The 14,720-nt window shown below is 38.0% G+C and overlaps 2 non-coding genes across 2 annotated transcripts; both read left to right on the top strand.

Annotated features, from left to right (window-relative positions):
• Positions 1-5,544: 5,544 nt before the first annotated feature.
• Positions 5,545-5,627, top strand: trnal-cag (transfer RNA leucine (anticodon CAG)). The gene has a single exon. It is a non-coding gene; the product is annotated as a tRNA-Leu (tRNA).
• Positions 5,628-5,894: 267 nt separating this feature from the next.
• trnaq-uug (transfer RNA glutamine (anticodon UUG)) lies at positions 5,895-5,966 on the top strand. The gene has a single exon. It is a non-coding gene; the product is annotated as a tRNA-Gln (tRNA).
• Positions 5,967-14,720: the final 8,754 nt, after the last annotated feature.

The raw sequence follows: 14,720 nt of genomic DNA on the forward strand, positions 1-14,720 counted from the left end.
ATAACAGAGCATTTTTAAACTGTGTGTTATGTGGCTCCCTTCATATATTTGTATAAGGATGATAGTTTTTTTAAAAAATCAATCTTATCTCTGTGTTTATTCAGTATTTAGTTTTTGTTCTTGTTTTTTTTAGCAGCTTTTAACAAACACCATTTGCCAAGTTTACAAGCATTTACAAGCTAAGCATCGTGACTCAACAGACAAGGCCATTCCATGACCGAGTCAAGGGATTGTGGTTACTTCAGACATGTCTGTGATAACAGCAGAACAGAGCGGACTGAAGATTGTAGAAGTTGCCAGTTAACAGATTCTTGATTGATGAATGATTTTAGAAGAGATTTTTGATGAATTGTATGGATATGGACAAAACTGTGTTTCAGTGACACCAGTACCCCTGCTGACGTGCTTTTCTGGGGGTCTAAAAAAAGGGACCCCACTCTATTTGTGGGGTCCAACAGCTTTGTGAGGACCAAAGTGCTGGACCCAATTTAAATGGCTGTTTTAGTGTTAGGATTTTAGAGTTACAATTCAGTTGTGAAGGTTAAAGTTAGGGGTTAAGGGCTGAGGAGTGCAATATGTCAACAAGACCTGTTATATAAATTGCATGCGATTTCTAATCTGGGAAATGGAAATAATCACCTACTTTGTAATAAGTATTAGTAGTTCAGCCTCCTACATGCACAGAGTACACGTTTTTCAGTTGCAGACACAGTAGCTTCACATTCCTGTTGCATTGCAGATATATCATTTATTTGTGTGTATGTACATGTGTGCAATTTCACTCAGTATGTGCGTGATATAAATATATACAATGAATATTTCCATTGGAGCTGGGATGTGTCCCTGGCTGATGATACCTGTGGCCTCCTGTCATGGCTCTGTGCTGATATCTGCAGGGATGAAGGTGACTGAGGATGACAGGTAGCCAAATGCCTTTTCACCTGCAGCTGATTTCCAAACGCAAACTCCCGGGTTGAGACAAATGGGAGTGGGACGCAGCAATTACGCCACAGCTGACCTTCAGCTCGTGCTCTGCGATGGAGCTGTCACACGCTTCACGCTTGGCCCCTTTTGCCTTTTCACAGCTTCCCCCAGTGGCAAAATATTTGGTTTGATTCTTAGTTAAGTGATCAGATTCAGAAGCTTCCTCATTTAGTGGATATTTCTTTACTTCAGAATGGCTACTTCATGACCCTCTTTGCCTGATGATTTCTCAATTGTGTTCATTCATTATGGAGAGACAGGTTCTTCATCACTCTGTGCTTCCTGGGAAAATTACTGGGAAAATTTCCTCTACAGACAAGGGAAAATGCAGCTAATAAATTCTGCATGTAATGATTAAATTTAAATACAGAGGTCAAGAGCCCTCATTATTTGCACTAAAATATTAAAATACTGTTAATATTTTATGCAGCCAAATATGCGGCACTGAATTAATCTCAAAAGAAAAATGTTTGCACAGAATAAAGTGCTTTTGGGGCCAAACATGTAAGTGAGAAACTTTTATCCCCAAGCTGAATTTTTAGTTTGACCGTGCAGAGCCTTGTTGCATTTGGGGTCACTCGCATATGACAGTGTGACTCACTGAATCAAAAAAAAAAAAAAAAAAGTAGTGTTAATACATTACTACCCAATGAAGACCAATTATCATGCTATACACTGATTTCAGATCAGACCCAGTGGTGTTTATGTACTGTCTACATAAAGCACTTTAAATGTAACCACCTCAAGTAGAAATCAGTGTTGTCATAGATGTGTTTGCTCCTCTCAACTCCTTATCCCATGCACGTAACACAACAGTGCCAATCCAGCCAGTTCAGGGAGTGATGTGTTCCCATTTTGTGTGAGTTTATATTTAATTTCAAGTCCAGCATCAATAAAATATGTGGCACATTTCTCCTCTAGTACAACATACTGTATTCACCCAACAATTTATGTCAATTAAACATTAAAATTCAACCACGTATACACAGATAAATGAAAAAAAGTATAAGAGAGGTGATATCACACAACTCAAAGGGTCTAACTTATTGAAAATTATTTGTAGGAGAAACAAAGAACATCAGAACATAAAAGTACCATAATATTTCCTTAACCCTTGTGTTTTTGGTGTCATTTCTTCCTTGTGTTAGGTCCCAAGGACGTAAAAAAAAAATAATAATTTCAATCGCACTTAAGATGTTTTTATCGTTACTTCTGACCTCATTAAAACCCAGAAATTAGTGAAGTATTGAAGTGGTGACCCTTCCCTTTGCCTCAAACCTGAGCACATTTGATTATAGTGAGTCTGGAAATAAGCATAAAAGTTATTAAACAAAGTAAGATAAAAATTCACTCCTCGTTAGACCTCTTAAGAACAAACTGTTCAAAACAAATAGAAAAGTCATTGAGTATCAAGGTGATAAAACAATTGAATATTTTTTGAGAGTTAAATAGCTAGAATTGAAGCCACTTTTATAGAGTCTACTGAATTAAACTTCATTTAGTTAAAGGATAGTTCAATAAGGTTAACCACACACTTTTGTAGAAATTAGTCAAGGAGTCCTCAAAATTATTGCAAATAACTGTTTTAAGATCAATCCGGTTCATTATGTGACAGTGCTATAGTTAAGGCTTGGTCAGATTTAGGCATGGACAAGACTTAGGTTAGGTTTAAGATCATGGTTTGGGTTAAAATACTTAGTTAAGATTAGGAACACATTGTAGTTTGGGTTATAATGGAACTTCTAACATTGCCTCTAGACTGGTGAGTAAACTGCTGCTAACACTGGCAGTGTAGCAATAGCAAAAACATACATATGGCAACTTTAAGTCTCATGTTTAGTTGATCCATCCATACAGACCTCCTTCACACATGGACTCTGTTGTGCTATTATAACATCACCTGACTTCCTCCTTTGCTCCTGTCACAATTACTGACTCTAGAGGCCTTTGCTGCTTAAACAGAAATGTGGTATTTTTGGAACATTTGCTAAAATGATGGATATTTTTGTTTTTCTTGGGGAGGACAGTTTCAAATTCGTTAGTGTAAATTTAAATATAGTTGTATCATAATGATGGAAGAAGGAAAAAATAGTATGCAAGAAGAGCATTTTTCTCTATTTTGCTGTGAAAAAAGGAAATTCAGCCAATTTCAACCATTGTGCTTTTATTTTGATTGACTTGCATTGAAGCTCACTCTGCATTTTGCATTGTCAAAGTGAGAAACTTGAACTTTTTTATTATCATAAAATCACAGGGAGAAATTCAGACGACTGTGTGTCTGCCCACAGTCTCCCTTACATCAGATAACATGATTGTCTGTCAGTTAGTATCTAATAGACTAATATATCAGTCTAAACCTGTTAATTACAATATAATTACCTCTTGATACACTCAATCACTCTTGCTGATCAATTACACAGAAGGCAGATGAACTCCACGTGTCTCTAACGGCTTCCCATCAGCACACCAGAGAGATTCTGGAAATAAAATCCATTCTGCTGTGTTTCTGTTCGCCTCTTGCATACATTGGTAAGACAAGTCACGCATGGATAGCAGTGGGGCAAGTCTCTTCTCCAGCCTGATTAGTTCTGCTCCAGAAATGTGCAGAGTGACGAGCTAATCGCAAGACGTGGCGGTCGGTGAACGAAGACCTCTGAGGGACTTGGGGGGGTGGGGGGGGGCAGATCGATGATCCATGGCCCTGGCGACAGCAGGAGATGTACAGCTTCATCCAATACAATGTCAACATGAGGCATGCGAGGCACGCAGCACAGAGGACAGGATGTCAGTTTGGCCGTCTCAACCTGCTTCTATATTCAATGTCATGATTAAGATGTTTTACTTTTATAAGCACAATCCTCCTCCTCATTGTTTTATAACCTCCATCTATAATGCTCAGGGCTCTTTGGGTGTTATTTTATATGGAACATGGCATGGAAAAGGTCAGAAATGGACCAGGAGATGGAGTATTTGTGACACTGGTCCACATGGTCCCATATATCGGGAAAATATTCCAAATGTATTAGTGTATGTGGAAAACGTAAACATTTGTGTAAAGTCATCTGTTCCCCCTGGGAGGTTCTGCTGACATCTGCATTTTACACATTAATGGTTCCTCCCATTAGTCTCTAAACTCAAACTCTGATCGGCTGCACTGTGAAACTCATTTGCTCATTGGGCCATTTTATGTACTGTCTTCACTAGAAGGTGATTAATATGGGCTGCAGGTCAAAATTGAACTATGATAGTATTATTGTTTCATATAATGAGGTTTATTTCATTGATAATACAGTATCTCTATATGATATGTATGATTCATTTAATTCATTTGCTTAAATCCTCCACATGGCCTCTTTTAAAAGTTGTTGTTTCAAATGTTAGTGGGACCCAAATCAAAAAGAAAACTGTCATTAAGATAATTGTTATTATTTTATACTAGAATATTATATTAAGTTGGCATTCAAGGAAAAATAATGTTTTTGGTCTTATTTTTGTACTTTTAGCCCTCAGTCCTGTCAGTTATATTTTATTAAACAGCTTCACTGCTGAGATCAGAAGACTTTGCAACTACACTACTTTTACCTTGCCAATTACAACTTCAAAAGGACTTGTTTTTATTTTCTGGTGTCTTAAATGCTCATACAAATGAGTGTATATGGGAAAGATGAGTGTTTAAAATAACATTGTAAATACATATAGATGCATATGTAATGTAGGTATACATAAGAAGAAATATTAAGACACATTCTATGCTGTGTAATATAACCTATACTGATAACAGCATACATATTGTCTGATGTTGTTCTACATCTAAGTGTGTATAGTGGCTCGAGGTAGTACAGTTTCAAGAGTAGAACTTGTCAAGTTTGGGAAAATCATCCACCTGTCTTGAACACCTGTGCACAGCCAGGCAGCAGACAGAGCAGTCCTTTTTTTCCATGGTGTAATGTTTAGCACTCTGTACTCTGAATCCAGTAATCTGAGTTCCAATCTCAGTGCAACCTGATTTTAATGGTAGTACAGGTATAAGACTGTAACCTGTCTTTCCAGGCATCACCCACCTTTTGTCAGCACCTGGAAATTACCCATAAGTACTTATCTGTATAAAACATATGTGATAACATGGGGACTTTGAATCCACTGGTCTTACTTCACCCTAAAGAGACATTAATGATTGAAATAGTAAGAAGGTTCCAAGTTTGAACCCTGCTCTGTGTGGAGTTTTCATGTTCCACCTGTGCCTGCGTGGGTTCTCTCTGGGTTCTCCAGCTTCCTCCCCCAGTCTAAAGACATGCATGTTAGGTTAATTGGTGATGCTAAATTGTCCAAGTGTGAATGGTTGTTTGTCTATATATGTTGGCCCTGTAATGGACTGGCGATCTGTCCAGGGTGTACACCACCTCTCGCCCAATGTCAGCTGGGACAGGATCCAGCCCCCCCATGTAAGCAGTATAGATAATGAATGCCCAATGTATTGTAATTGATGTAATGTATTGACATTCACTAGATGTGATGTCTTTGCTTGCTTTGGATTAGATGTACCGGACCTTTTCCTGCTGAGTCAGGATGGCCGAGCGGTCTAAGGCGCTGCGTTCAGGTCGCAGTCTCCCCTGGAGGCGTGGGTTCGAATCCCACTTCTGACAGCTTGTGTTTTCCACTGGAATAGAGTCCTGTAACACAATAGTGAGAAAGAAAGTATCAACAAGCGCTTGGGAGCGTTACTACAGTATGTGCAGTGGTTCCATGGTGTAACAGTTAGCTTTCATAGCCTGTTAGTACAATTAGTGTGTAATGTTAAATAATTTGGTTGAGTTGGAAATGACTGAGTTCTCTATGCTTCCTATTTTACTGTAACCTTTAAATGATGTAGTGCTATGCAGTCATGCAGCAGACCCCATGACATGTGAAGTGGTTCCATGGTGTAATGGTTAGCACTCTGGACTTTGAATCCAGCGATCCGAGTTCAAATCTCGGTGGAACCTGATTTTAAGTGGTAGTATAGTTATAAAGCTATAACAATCCACTTTTCAGGTATCACTCACCTTTCATCAGCACTTGGAAATTACAGCTTGGTACTCAATTGCTCTATATAATATACGTAACATGTGAAAATCCACTAGTTTTATAGAATAGATAGAATAGAATAGAATAACTCCAATGTTTGGGTTCAACTTCAAAAACATCTGACAAGGTGGTAGTTCAGACTCTTCTATCAAAGATCTGTTTCCAGTCGTAAATTGAAATTTCCTATATTCTCTCTTGTCTGTGAACGCAGCATTAGCTAGTTATGCCCGGTTTGTGGCTGTGTGCCCACCTGGTCACAATGTTGTCCAATCCACTTCAAAGACCTGTCAGGCCATAGCTTGTGTTTATACTATATTAAATTTACATGATTTTATGACTATCTCAGATGCCATCGGTCCTTATAATCTGAGCTGAAACATTAATGTTCAAGTGACAAGCGCTAGCTAAATTTAGCCAACCTAAGTTTGTTACAAAAACCAGCTGCAGGTTCTTGTTTTTGCTCAGCACTATCCTCGGCGGCCGTCAGAGTTCATCGCGACCTGAGTTCAAATCTTGGTGGGACCTGATTTTAAGAGGAAGAACAGCTTTTTAAAAAGATCTGTCAGAAGTGGTTACATGTCTTCGAGAAGCTGAAGCGACTGGACTCTGGAAAACAAACTCTGAGGTGAACTGTCAAACATGTTAATTGCATTCAGGCCTCAAAACAGACAAACAACGGGGAGAGCTAGCTGGTTTGCCACTATTTCTAATACTAGCTACTACGCCTCTGTACGGCTAGTTAGCTAGGAGCAATGGAGTCAAGTCAAACGCGGGATATTACGAGTGTATGGCACGGATGTGAACCACATCACCTCCATGGAAGGCAGGAGAATGCGCTTCAGCTTCAAGTATGGTGAGTCAGTTACACCCTCTGTCTGTCTCTCGATGTGTCCTTTTGCTAGCTGGTCTCTTCCCTGATGACTAAATGTCTTTTCATGTCAGGATGATATTTTTTCATAAGTCCATGCTGCATTGTGCACTGTGCTTTGTATGGCTGTACAGTAGGCTGTTGTGTCCTTGCTGAAAGGTAATAATTTGTCATTTCTATGGTTTTGCATTTTTTCTATGGTTTTGCACTCTTGTTGAGTCACCTGTTGATCTGTGATTGAGTCTGTGCTGAGGGCCTGACAGTAGCTTGTGCAAAACTGGACATCCTTGGTTTGTTTTGAGGTTGTGCTGTATAATTAGTCATTATCTTAATCTCTTTTAACGTGGACAAGATTTTTTAAATCTTTGAATGCTTTTAGTATTTGAGTGTTCCAGTATTCAGTACAGATCTGTTCCTCTATATTAACTTAGTAGTTTGTATGCTGAGAAAGTACACGTGTAAGTCATGTATCTATGATATGTGCATTGTATGATATGCTATTTTACTGTACTCCACCAAAATACAGCAATGGTACAAATATGAATTTGTTAACTTTCCTAAATGACCTGTCTGACTTTACTTTTGAATCACTACACTGCTTACTTAATTTTAGGATTAATTTAACTGGCCCCTAAAAAATCAAATGGTCCTGGTCTGGTGCCTGTGATTTAAATGGGCCAGAACCACCACTGTGGCAAAAACTAAACAAAAAACCCCTTAAACTCATGTACAGTTGACGTTTTTGAACACTGTTGCCATTTGACCAAACAGAATGCAGCCCACCGTATCTGGTGCCATAGTAAGCTTTTATATTGGGAATATGATTTATATCACTAGGTGTATGACCTCAAATTGTGTTTCACTTTGTCACTTTTTACTAGCTGAGTTTAGGGTCTATTGATCTAGTGCTGGGATGTATGAGTGCTATGTTGCTTCAGTATATACTGGTCCCAGACCTCTTGATATATCATACTTGGTAGTTTTTTGAGTTTTTGGTCATTAGGCGTAGAGGTATCATGACAGATAACAGGATGCAGTAGGACTGAGTGACAGTAACTCAAGTTCAGCTTCATTATCATAAAATCACTGTGTGGTTTTTTTGCTTACTCTCATCATAAGCTGTGTAGATTCTGCCTTGATATTATTTCCTCTGTAGGTTATGTGTATACTTAATCATGAGAGCAGCAGAAATAAGATTGGTATTTAAATCAATACCCAAAATGATTACAAACCTTACAAAGCACTACACCTATTCTAATTATTAAAGGAACAGTTTGACATTTTGACATCTGATACTATTCTCATACTGTATCCTTGTGCAAAATATTAAGAGAGAGCCAGGAAACGATTAGCTGAACTTAGCACAAAGACGGGGGGAAATAGGTAGCCTGGTTCTGTTCAAAGGTAAAAAAAAAAACAAACAAAAAACTGCCTAGTAGTATCTCTTAGCTCAGCAAAAAACATGTTGCATCTTGTTTATTTAATCTGGACAAAAACTCAAGTGTAAAAATGTCAGTTGCCATTTCACAGGGGATTATGTGCCAGACTATTTCTTGGCCAGCAACTTCCAAGAGTGCCTGCTGGTTGCCTGGCAAATGGTCTTAGCAAAAAACTTTAGATCGCTGGCAGTTAGTTTGGTAATACGTAAAAGAGTAGGCAGGAGAAGATGAGAGCCCACTGGACTCATTTCAAGACTATGACCATTTCTTTGACACTGGACATAACAAACCTGAGAAAGTATTGGTAGAAAAAAAACAAGAAAACAATTTGCTCGAATTAATGAATTCATTTCTAAAAATATTTATTAACTAGTTTTCATGAAAAATTTGTTTGTAATTAATGAAATGTTTTATTACTATTTCTTTGACACTTGTGGTCCACTTACTTCCCTGTAAGATAAATGTAAGACATGCACTTGGCTGTGACTGAGTGTATGAGGGAAGAATATATATGTATGAGGAAGATGCACAAAGTGCCGCGGGAGTCTGCTTATAGACGTGCCCTGTAACAACTGTTTTCTTCTCTCAGATGTAATTCCTGATATAAAGCAGAGCCACACTTTATGTAAGGTGTTACTGTGTCCTTCCCTGCCCGTCCTGCTCCAGATGAATTTACACGCTCACAGTGATTTCCACACTAAACACTTTCTCGTCTCATGTCAGGACGGATTTAGACAATGTTCCTCTGTATACCATATTCATTTCTCTCTAATCGCCTTTTCTCACCTGTCCTTGTATTACCTGTCCGCTGCCCATCCCTCCCTCTTTCCTGCACCCTCCCTCTCTCTCTCTGCATCTCTCTCTCGGCTGAGTGACTCGTTGAGATGGACATAATGAGACAGGTCCATGCAGGGAGGGAGATGGAGGCAGTGCCATGAAGGAGTGCAGCCGTAAACAAGGTGAAAAATAATCAGGTGACGGTGGACTGCAGCTCTCTGAGGACCTGCTGCAGCCACGGGTGCAGCAGCCAGCACAGCCATGCAACAATACATCACTTTCTCCTTAGAAATGACTTTTTTACCTTCAGTCAGCTCTCGTTAGCTCCCTCACAGTTCAGCTTTTTTTGTTTACTTGTTTTTATGCCTGTCTTGATTTAGCACTGACTCGCTTTATTACTTGTTTGCTCTCGGCTTATTTGATTATTTCTATAAATCATTTCTTACATCTCAGTCTGTGACCTTTGCAAGTGCAAGTGTAAATTTCAGGTTCAGTGTTTAAGCTCTTTTCAGACTTTTTTCCTTGTCTGTATTGTGCTGCATAAAATACATTAAAATTCAATATAGGGATGTTGGTGATTGCTGAAACTATATTAACCAACAATTCAGGGGATGAGGACATGTCATATAACTGTCACAAAATGTACTGTAGTTTGCCTTAGTGTCCAGCTGTGCAACTAAGTGGTGCCTCCTGCTGTTTAATGAGATGGACTTACACATATGCTTGCTGACTGTTCAGATTATAAAACTAATTACCCTCTTACAATCCAAGGAAAAAATAAGTGGCAGTATGGCTTTGTGTGCTCACTGTGGCAATTGTGTTCATGAACACTGCAGCTTATAGTAGTGAAAATTCCATGGAGTTGTTGTCAGGTTTAGGTAGCTATATAAGAGTCATGCTAACACCAAACCACCATCTTAAGGAGGAGATTATTTACTGTTTATTGTAAAGCCTTTCTGATGAGCCCTTTGGAGGAAAAATGGGTCTGACTTTGTTTTCATTGATGGCTAGGTCCAACACATGTAGTCTGATCTAATGTCTGTTCTCCAATCACACTTGGAAGTTGTGCAGCAACATGTGCTGTGTTCAATATTTTGTCACTAAAACACTCTGTAGTGGTGATTTCCTTCTCACAATATCACTGAATTCTCCCTTAAGTATTCACCTTAACAGTTTATGATGTTGTATACGGTATCGTTGTAATCACTGACCATCATAATATCAGGATTGACATCACCTTTTCTGTGTTATTGTGTTTGATTCAGGAGATATGGTTATGGCGGAAATTAAAATGGCAGCCACAAGGCGTTGTTGAAATGGTTCCATCTCTGAAAATGTTCTGGGCCCCAAACTGTACAAGTTAACCAAGCTTGATTTTTACATATCACCTAGACCAATATCCTAAACTTGCAATCTGGGGTTATCAGATTTTTGTAAGCTTGGGTATTATTCACAGTCATTTACCACAGACCCTTTGGACAACAAATACAAAGTACGACATATTTCCTTTATTGGTATGAGCCCCAGAAATGAAGAAAAAAACAAAAACAGTTCCAAGTGTGATTATATTGGTCTTATTAACAGGGAGTCACAGCTTGTCACTTCCTGTCTCTCTCATGCTGGAAGGCAGCGGTGGTCTGACCAGACTGTGGTTCAGATCAGATGGTTTGATCCCACAGCATGGCAAGAAGACACAAGCCCTGAACCGCAGTGACGGATGACCTGGCCTAATGGTCCCTGAAGGCAATTAAAACTGGCTGGTGGGCAGCCTTTCAACTAGTAAACCCACGGAAATGTTAAACTTCAGAAATGTTTCCCAGAGGCACAGTTCCCTCCACACTGTGGCAGACTGCGAAGGTGGGGAGCTGTGCACAAAGAGGCTGAAGGAGCTTCTGATGATCCGTGAAGGCGTTAACTTCAGAGTTTTTGTGCTCGTAGAAATTATCAGTCTTTATTCGAGTTAGCTGAGAAAAGAGATCCAAGAGGACTTTAATATATGAAACTCAAGGGAACAAAGTTTCCTAACAAACTTAGTGGGAACAAACTATCCTGTTCGACTTGCCCATTAGACTGTGAGAACAGTATGTAGCTGACATGGCTTTAGCCCAGTGAAGATAATGATGACGAAATGTTAAAGGAGAGTTTTAACTGTGAGCTAACCTTTGTCCATTTCTACATTTACCTTTCTTTCTTTTGTTCAAAAGTCCCCTGTGGGCTTTGACTGGTCACTGGTTTCATACAGTGATGTCATTTTACACAAACTAACACACCTTTGAGAAAAAAAACAAAAAAACATAAAATTCATTGAATACTTTTGTGCCTTTTAGATTTGAATGCCAGTTGCATTTTTTAGTGTGGTTACTTTTTTTTGTTTTTTTCTTTTTGTTCATAGCTGTGGCTTGTTGCATTGGCTGCAGTTCTCTAACAATTATGGAGGACCACATGTATCACAGAAATAGTAATTAAGCATTTCATTAATTGATAACCAACTGTACAATAAAAATTGGCATTAATACATTTACAAAGTAATTCATTACTTGATACTTTAATGAGATTAAAATATTAATCCTTCAATAAATACTTAAGATTAATAAGGGATTTACAAAAAACAAATGTAACTAGATCTTTAATGTTCATCAAACCCATTTTTTATTGATGGATTAATATTTCATTTGTAAATTCTTTTATAATCTATTTTTATATCCCATGAAAATATAATAATTAATTATTTTGTAAGTTAGTCTGTTAATTTATAGATTAATATATTAATTTGTTAATAGATTAATAGATTCATTTTGTCCATTTTCATAGTACAGTTAGTTTTTAATTAATGAAATGCTTTGTTAGTAATTACATGATACTCACTATCTTCCATAAACAATGGCCCATTTACATTGTTTATGAAAATGTCAGATTTCGTTTGTGTTTACTAGCCCTTATAAATAAACAAACAGCACAATGTCACACTTGCATGTAGTTTGACAGGTAAGGGTTTTGTGTTGCTCGTTTGATCACACTTAATCTAGAGAGACTGTAAAGCATGAGAGGGGCTCTGCTGAAGGATCCCATGGGGATGCAAAGTTTACTGCATTAAAGCATTACACTCTCTTTGCTGGCTTGTAGTCATCAAATGTTTATTTCATTAATCAGCAGTCAGGACAACTCTCCTTTGATTTTTTTGCATAAATTATAAACACACAAACTGAGTGAATTTGGAGTAAATAAAGGATACATTCATCTTATATGAAATTTTTCATCTTCCGCTGAAGGTCAACACTGAGATCAGACTGCACAATTGTCTTCTGCAGTGGCCACTGGATCATAGAGTCATAAATTCTTGCCATAGATTGGCTGAGAGACAGACTATATCTTGGCCTTAACGTGAAACTGGAACCATTCATGTTCACTCAACGGTGAAGGTGGGCTCTGTCTTTTTCCATCCTCGCTGGTAGAAAGAGGGCAGCATACTGTACATACTGTATGTGTGCAGAGGGTGGCAAGGTGTTCATAGGTGTGATGTTTTTGGTTTAATGCTCCTGACCCAGTGGTCATAGTCAAATGGTTACAGGCTCTGAAATGAAATAGGACATCACTTTTCTTTTGCAGTTGTGTTGTGTACGGTGTTGGTCAGTGTTGCAAAGTACAGCGTCGAGAATCCGTAAAAATGCCAGGATGTCAGTATGGAGGTCCACAAGTGTCACAGAAATAGCAATAAAGCATTTCAATAATTGATAGCTAAGTGTGTAATAAAAATAGGAATTAGTAAATTTGTTTACAAATGATTCAATTTTAATTTTTCATTGTTGTATCTGTAACACTAACCCCTGATTACAATCTTTACTCTTAATTCAATTTGTGAATCCAGATATTTTTATTCTCTTTTTAACTATATTTTCAAATACATTTTTAAATTCCATTATTTAGTTATAAACCCATCAATTAAAATAAACTCCCTTTTTAATGTGAACTATTTATTGATGATTTAATATTTCATTTGTAAATTTTTAGTCAATTACTTTGTAATTTGTCTATTTATTTAAAGTGAATAAATTATTTGTAAGCAAGCGTATTAATGCTGTAATTAAATTTTTGTTGTACAATCAGTTATTAATGAAATGCTTTATTACCTTTATTTTCTGTGACACTTGTGTCCTCCATAAATTTGTATTTCACTGTGATATATTACATGAGATAAAATAAGCATTTGTAGCACCCTCATTTTTGGTGGATTGGGCCGTTATTGCCTAGTTTGAATTTGACATTAAGTGGACTACTGTTGCCTGCATTTTTATCTGTACTGTAAATGCATTAGTCTAAACTTCTGCTGGATCATTAGTTTAATAAATGCATCAGATGCAGACTGATGACTGAAGTGGGGTTTGGTCAGTTTTCTCCTAATACTGAACTATTTAGTAGGTAATTCTAAGTAATTGTAGCATAAATGCATCCAAGCAAGTCCTAATGCCACAAAGGATTTGTCGGTCTAAGAGGAGTGAATGAGGTTATTACCACTGTAGAATTTGGTTCAGTTTAGAAATTACTCTAAAGTTTAAAAAGCAGTGATTAGGGACAGTGACTCAGCTTTTCCAGTGTTGAGGAATTTCTCCTGCATTTGAGACCAACAGTTTAAGAAAGTGTGTGCATCCATCAATGGCAAATGTCACTTGTAGGTGACTTTTAAAGGACTGATTTGGATTCATATTTATTTTTACATTTTACTGCATATTCTGCAGTGTCATAAGATCTACAGTAAGCATCTGGTCTCAGTTTTCTTCCTGTAAGAGGAAATTGAGTAATGTGGTCGGCTTTGATCTTTACCATGCTGCTGTGCAGCACTCCAGTGTAAACAATAAAGGTAAGCCTGACCAATCGCATCGTTTGACTTGTCCTGCTGCTACATTGCTGTTTTTCCTCCAACTCGTGCTATAATCAAGGTTGCGGAGGCTGCATCGATCCGGTCATCCAGTTCTGCTGTAAAACCATTTATTAAAACATCAAATACTCCGCCCCGGTGGATGTGTGCCCAGTGATTACCTTTGCAAATCAATTAAGCCACTGAGTAATTGATTGGATACGAGTCCACGGCTCTGGGATCTTGTGTTTTTGGAGCGAGTGAAGGTCAGCGCATTGTACCAGCTTTCCTTTGGATTCCTCTCTTTCTATTGAAGGAAGGTAAAGTTAACATGAAGGGCTGAATCAATAGAGAAGGGATTGGATTTATGTTTTTGGGGTTTCTCTGTGGATAGAGAAATGGATTATGAGGTTGTAAGGTCACTTAAACAAAGCACTTCTGCACAGACAAAGAAACTATTTTAGAGGAAGAAAATAATTTTAAAATCAAAGTCTTGTTCTAAGAGATTTCAATGCAATATCTGATTTCCCTGGTTAGAGAAATAAGTTTGACTCAAGGGCATTGTTATGAATCAGATGCACAGAATAGAATTCAGCCATATGAGCTTCAGTAATTCATTTGCTATGCTTTATCTTACTAATACTGATGGGAGTTTGTGGTCAGTGGACTCGTTCAAGCTGGGAACAAATTAAGGCAGAAAGTCAATGAGCCTCCTTCATCCTCTGCTGTGGGAATT

This window comes from Lates calcarifer, linkage group LG18, assembly GCF_001640805.2.
Source record: "Lates calcarifer isolate ASB-BC8 linkage group LG18, TLL_Latcal_v3, whole genome shotgun sequence".
NCBI lineage: Eukaryota > Metazoa > Chordata > Actinopteri > Centropomidae > Lates > Lates calcarifer.